The sequence below is a fragment of the Manis javanica genome, chromosome 11, assembly GCF_040802235.1.
Source record: "Manis javanica isolate MJ-LG chromosome 11, MJ_LKY, whole genome shotgun sequence".
NCBI classification, from domain to species: Eukaryota; Metazoa; Chordata; class Mammalia; order Pholidota; family Manidae; genus Manis; species Manis javanica.
The window spans coordinates 99,166,966-99,173,112 of record NC_133166.1 but is presented as its reverse complement, the minus strand read 5'-3'; positions in this window follow the sequence as shown (position 1 = coordinate 99,173,112).

Here is a 6,147-nt window from a genome sequence, read left to right as displayed (position 1 = left end):
CTCCATGTGGAAAGAGATTCACGGAGCACGAAGGAAGCTGGCACTGGCTCCTTTAGAAATGAACAGATAAACAAACAAATGGGAGCTTGGAAGGAGGAGATGGTTTATGAATAAAATAATGTTTTATTAAGTTGCTATTAAATTTCAATTGAAGAGTGCTTGGGATACATAGCCACAGACATATTCCTGAAACTAATTAGTTTTCCACATCTGCCTTGCTTCCTAATTGGGCTAATTACTGCACTGTAGGATCACGCTCATCGTAGTACAGAAAGCAAGAAACCTTGATTTACAGTGAGAGGAGCAGCAATTAGAGGGAATTAATTCATAAAGCAACATCTAAATAAATCATATTATGAGAAGACAGCAATGTAATTATTGTGACTGGTGGATCCCTGGTGGGGGAACATCAAACTTAAACCTCAAACCAAGCCTCTGAATTCTCCCCGGATCAGTGTAGCATCTCCTATTTCATCAAGCATGTACCACCTATTCTTTAAGGCCTAATTGAGGCGCCGTGTCAAAAACAATATGGCCCAACACTTCTCTCCAGTGGCGGAGGGAAAACCTTCAGGTTCTCACCGCCTTTTATTTGTTCTTTGTCAGAATTAAATATGAGCTCAGCGCGACATGGATAATGTGTTATGGCTGCAGTTCCAAAATGGGAGGCTTTGCAAACTTAAGCATCATTATGAATCTTCTCTTGACATTTGGGGCCGTAGCTAAGAAAGCTTATTCATAAGACTAGCACATTAGGTTCCACTGTTTTAATAATTCATCTCTCCTCGCCGTGAAGCCACATGCTCAGGTCCTGCTTGGTTGTAAGGGGTCCGAAGGCCCCGCTATATTCACCGAGGCTACCTCCCCTTTGGTAGCGGAGACGTTCATTTCCTTTTGCTGTTTTTGCTTTTATGTTGTTTTCATCCTTCTTCTTACAGTTGCTCAGATTGAACCTGAGAAGAACTTGTGAGAGAGCTTTCAGAATAAGTCCTTTGAGCCTCAGTTTCCCCACCCATAAAACCTAATATTTCTTCCTTACTAAGGTAACACCCTGCAAGATGCTCTAAATATGGTATCCCTACTTTTTCACATTGAAACACGTGTAGAAAATGATGTTTTTATATGACACTGAGATAATCAGAAGGGACTTTGTGGCCAAAGACCATTCCGGTTTCTGGATCCAGGCTCCGGCCATCCCAGGGCCTACTTTGCTGCCTTGCTGACTGAGGGAATCAATATCTTGGCACCCCTTTAGCCCACTGGTTCCACGGACACCTGTAGGGAAATTCTTCTGCAATAGAGCTCCACTCTCTACTTCAAAGGAACGTCTTATACACCCAGTCGCCTGGAGGAACCCAGTCCTTCAATCCTCCCCTTCACAATACAGCAGGCCATTACTCTCAGCAGGTAGCCAGGCTCACTGCCCGTGAGGATGCCTGCCTTTTCTTATCTCTCTCTGCTGGTAGTGAGGTGGAGACGAGTCAGAGAAAAATATTGTGGGAAAATAACCTCCACGTTAACCACACACACCGCATGTGAGGGCTCTGAACTCCTCAGAAGGGTGCCCTATTTCATGCATACTGAATCAAGAAGTCAAGTTTAACAAGGGTCAGAGCATGGCTTTAGAAGAATGTCATCAGCTCCCAGGACTAGATGAGACTAACTTAAGAACAAGTGCTTTCAGAATCAAAAAGACCTGGATTTAAATCTACTGCTGTGATGTATAAGCTTGAACACACCATTTAACCTCTGTACCTCTGTTTTCATCCTCACAACACAGTAGTAACTGCTCCATGACATTGTTATGAAGATTACTACAGTGTGTGTAAAGTATTTAGCACCTTCGTACATCCACACTAAGTCTCAAAACATAAAAATTACTATCAGTAGTAGTAATGCACCATTTAATTCTTCTGGTCATTCTAATATAATCTTACCAAATGGTTGTCCATCTGAATTCCTCTGAGAAAGGGAATTTACTTCCTTCCGAAGCAGCCCATTCAATTTTCAAGCAGTGCCGTGTCTCCTGATGTCAACCTCTAGATCTATCCTATGTCAGTTTGTCTCTGTTATTTGATTCATTTTGCCCAAATTTATAGGTACAGCAACATCATTCCCAGGTAACCAAGTGGGCTACTCTTCCCTGTTCAGGCTCTGTCATAGAGGAGCTTTTCAACTGGGGGTTATCTACAGAGACTAAATATTTTGGACATATTGATTCAAACATCACTCCAAGCAGATTCTCCAAATTCAAAGAAGATCTAGCCTGATGATGAGCGTAATTTACCTAGATTTATAAAGAACAGTTTCCAATAGAGAACAGCTTTGTTAAAAAAAATAAAGTTGATTTCATTTCTATTTATCTCCAGACACTTCCTTAGGATGTAGATCTGTCAGAACAAATTTACCTGTGATGTATAATAATATTTATGCCGTATCACAAGATCCATTCAAATTCAATGAGATTGTGTAGATCGTTAGCAAATATAAATTGAAGTTGGATAAATGTGTCTACATGAAATTCAATGGCCTCAAATAATACAAGAAGCTGAGGATTTCAAGCAGAAGATTTGGATTTGTTAAACAAAGGGTTCCAGCAACAGCCACAAACCTCACTAGGGTCAAGCACCCTTGGGCAGGGGTTCAGTAGGCGCACACACCTGACTTCTCATGTAGATAAGTGGCCAAAATGCAGCTGGATGCACCATGGGGCTGGGCCCCAGCAGGTGCACCCACACCTCTATTTGTTCTTTGTTTTGGTGGGATGAGAATGGAAACAGCTTTGTTTCAAGGGGATACACATGTGGGGCTCAAGCTTCTAGCAGTCTAAGCTTAAGCATCAGTTCTTAAGGGGATACTAACAAACACAGTTGCCTGGAGAACCTGGGACCCTCAGGACGTGTGGGAAGCAAAGTTCTGACAGAGCTCCTCTCCCTGTGGAAGGGGAAGCCCTTGATCCCAGCTAGTTCAGTATTAGGCAAGCCAGGCTTACAGATTCATTTATGGGACAACCTCACTTGTTTCTCCAGACTTCTAGCTCTACATCCTAACAGCCATGTGATTTTAGGAAAGTAACAGACTCTTTGAGTCCTCACTGTCTTGTGAGTAACATGTAAGTGATAGTCATGCTTATCCCACAGGATATGACGTGAAGAGTCAATGAGATGTTGGGCACAAAGGCACTTAGGCAACAGCAAAGGGGGCTTGGGCTCTCAGGCTGTCAGGGCAATCCATCGGACTTCCCTGAATCCACCTGCCCTTCCAGAAGCGGGACCCCGGGCAGTGATTCCCAGCCCCTGCAGTGTATTCCTTTGCTGTTCTATAGTCACATCCTACGCCAGATACCTCCACATGGTGGAAAGGAATTAACATAATATGATGTTGGAGGGTATGTTTGCTGCTCAGTACACCATAAATGCCTCCATTCAAAAACAAAGATTCACAGTCAGTTACCTGCTTTTAATCAAATTTACATCCAATAGGAACCAGTGAGATGAGGTATCATTTTAGGCAAGCAGGTAGGGATCCAATCCAATCTGGACTGTTTATGCCGTGGCAAGGAGACCCTGCAATCTGTCGCCCAGCTAGTGTGAAGAGTGGCGGAGAGGCAATGTCACTCCAGAAAGATGCCACCCAGGAGGTGCATAGATTTGATGGATATCTTTTGCTTGAGTGCTCAGTCTCTGTCCCCACCCAGGAGAAAAGTTACTGTCTTCTTCATGAGATGTTTCTCTAGAGAGAATTTCTTATTCACACCTCCTAGACACACCTACTTGCACAATTAATCTAGTCATACTTCTCAGCACCATAAAATCCAGTGAAACTCCCATCCAGCAATCATCAAGCACTTTGACGACTTACCACTTTGAGCTCTGGTCGCCAACAGCTTTCTTCTCTACACCACAGGGATGTGATTAGTGATGGTAATGAAAGAAACCAGAAAAACAAAGAGTTAAAGGATTGAGAAAGAGCAGGAGTGAGAAAAATTCAATGGAAGACTGTATTCTGAAGGGCAAGAAACAAATTTTACTTAAAAATGTCCTGAACACCACAGTAGATTTGATTCTCAATTTCCATAAATGATATGCAAAACAAGTCCAAAACACAAATATTTTGCAAATAAATCAATGGATTCTACAAGTACTTAAGTTTCATGGGCTCTAGATATTATAAGAGTCTGTCATAATGCAAAACTTACAGAAACTATAAGACCACATCCTCATGAGATAAATAGAACCAGCGAACTTAAGACATTTCATTCAAACAACCAGCTGCTTGAAGAAGAGAGATATATACTTTTTAAATGGTGAGCCAGGTCCATTCAGTAGCCATGTGCAAAAAACACCTTCACATGAGCAGGAACTAGAATACTTAAACCTTTGAAATATTTGGATTTGGAACTGCCAGGCTTAATTTTGGCTCTGCCTGATCCTGGAAAATCTGTTCAATAAGAGCAAAGTCCTGTGAATGGATGAGTACAGAGAAGTTTGAATAATGAAGTATTTATTGAGTTCCTGCTAGTGTGAGATGCTGTTTCAAGCTGGAAATGGGAAGGGGAAGGGATATAAGTGAGGGTGGAGTGGAATGAGGAGAAACAGACTCAGAAAGCTCACTGTGTATTGAAAGGACACAATTATTGGCACAACTGGCCATCTGCAGGCATGTAAGTAAAAACTGCAGTGATAATGTTTTTACTTTTTAAACCGATAGTGGAATCAAATATTTGAAATCTGGTCTGTCCCCAGGTTGCTCTACAGCCTACAGTGCTCTAAGTCTAGAGAGAAAGATTTCACCAAAGGATCCGTAGAATGCCCAGTCCCCCTAAGTAGAGGGAAGGAGCATTTCAGCAGAGAGAACAATATGTGCATCCAAAAGAAGGCATGGAAATTCCTGGCTGAGACCCGATGGCCCAGCAAAGCGGGCCACAGGATATGAACAAAGAACTGGAAATGGTTAACAGGAGGCTGCATCACAGGTTGCCTTCGTTGCTGTTTTAAGGCATTTGGAGCTAGTCTCCATATTGATGATGATAAAGCTCACGCTCAGCTGTAGCAGATTGTATTTTCCAAACCTACTTCAACAGTATTTTCCAATCCCACATGTTTTTCCAGAACCTTACCACTCACTATTAAGAGAGAGAATCTACTTCCGTTCTTCAATCTGGGCAGGCTGCCCTTCATCTAACCAGTGAGAACAGCAGAAGTGAAGCTGTATGACTTCTGACAGTAGGCCATAAAAACCATACAGTTTCTCTCTCTCGCCCTCTATCTGTCCGTCTCCTCTCCTCCCCTCCCCTCACCGACACAATCCAATGCCCGTGAGTTGAGGAGACCCAGGTACATGTAGGGGCCTCACATGTGTCTTCTAGCCCTCAGCCCCAGAAGAGATCTTTGCTGACAGCCAGCATCAACAATGGATACTTCAGAGGATTCCAGCTCCCAGCCTTCCTGCTGAGACCCCAGATACTGTGGAGCAGAGGATGTGACCTGCTGAAAATCCTGACCCATGGACTCTAGGGGCATGACGAATGGTTCTTTTATATTGCTAAGTTTTAGGGTATTTTATTTTGTATCCATAGTAACAGAAAAATCATCTTGATAGTAACAGGCTTAATAATAAAAGGGCTTTGCAACTTTTCATATTCACTACTCATTTAATCCCCAGTAGGGGACATATTATTACTCTCCTAATTTTATAGGAAGGTTAAGTTCCTTGATTAAGAGACAGAGCCAGCAGATGGTAGAACTAGCAGTGAAATGAAAATCTTCTGGCTCCAAATCTTGTTTTCTTTCCACCATATCACCTTTACTGGGTCACACTACATTTGGTGAACAGGAGACAGGCTCCATTAGGTCTGTGATTTACAAGGTCATTCTAGCAGCCGTGTAGCATGATATGTGCAGTGGTGCTGGATCAAATTGTCCAGTTCCGTTCCTGGCTCTGCCTGCTATCCGCTGTATGACTTGAGAAAATTAGGAGAAGTATCTGGGTTTCTTCATCAGTAAAGAATTCAGAGCAATGCCTGGCACACCAGACATGCTCAGGAAATGTTCCTAAGGATTATGGATTATAGAATTGCTCACAGCCTTGGGAAAAGGGGTCCCTGCCTTGGGCCTCCCATTTTAGCAAGATCTGCTTGGACCCATA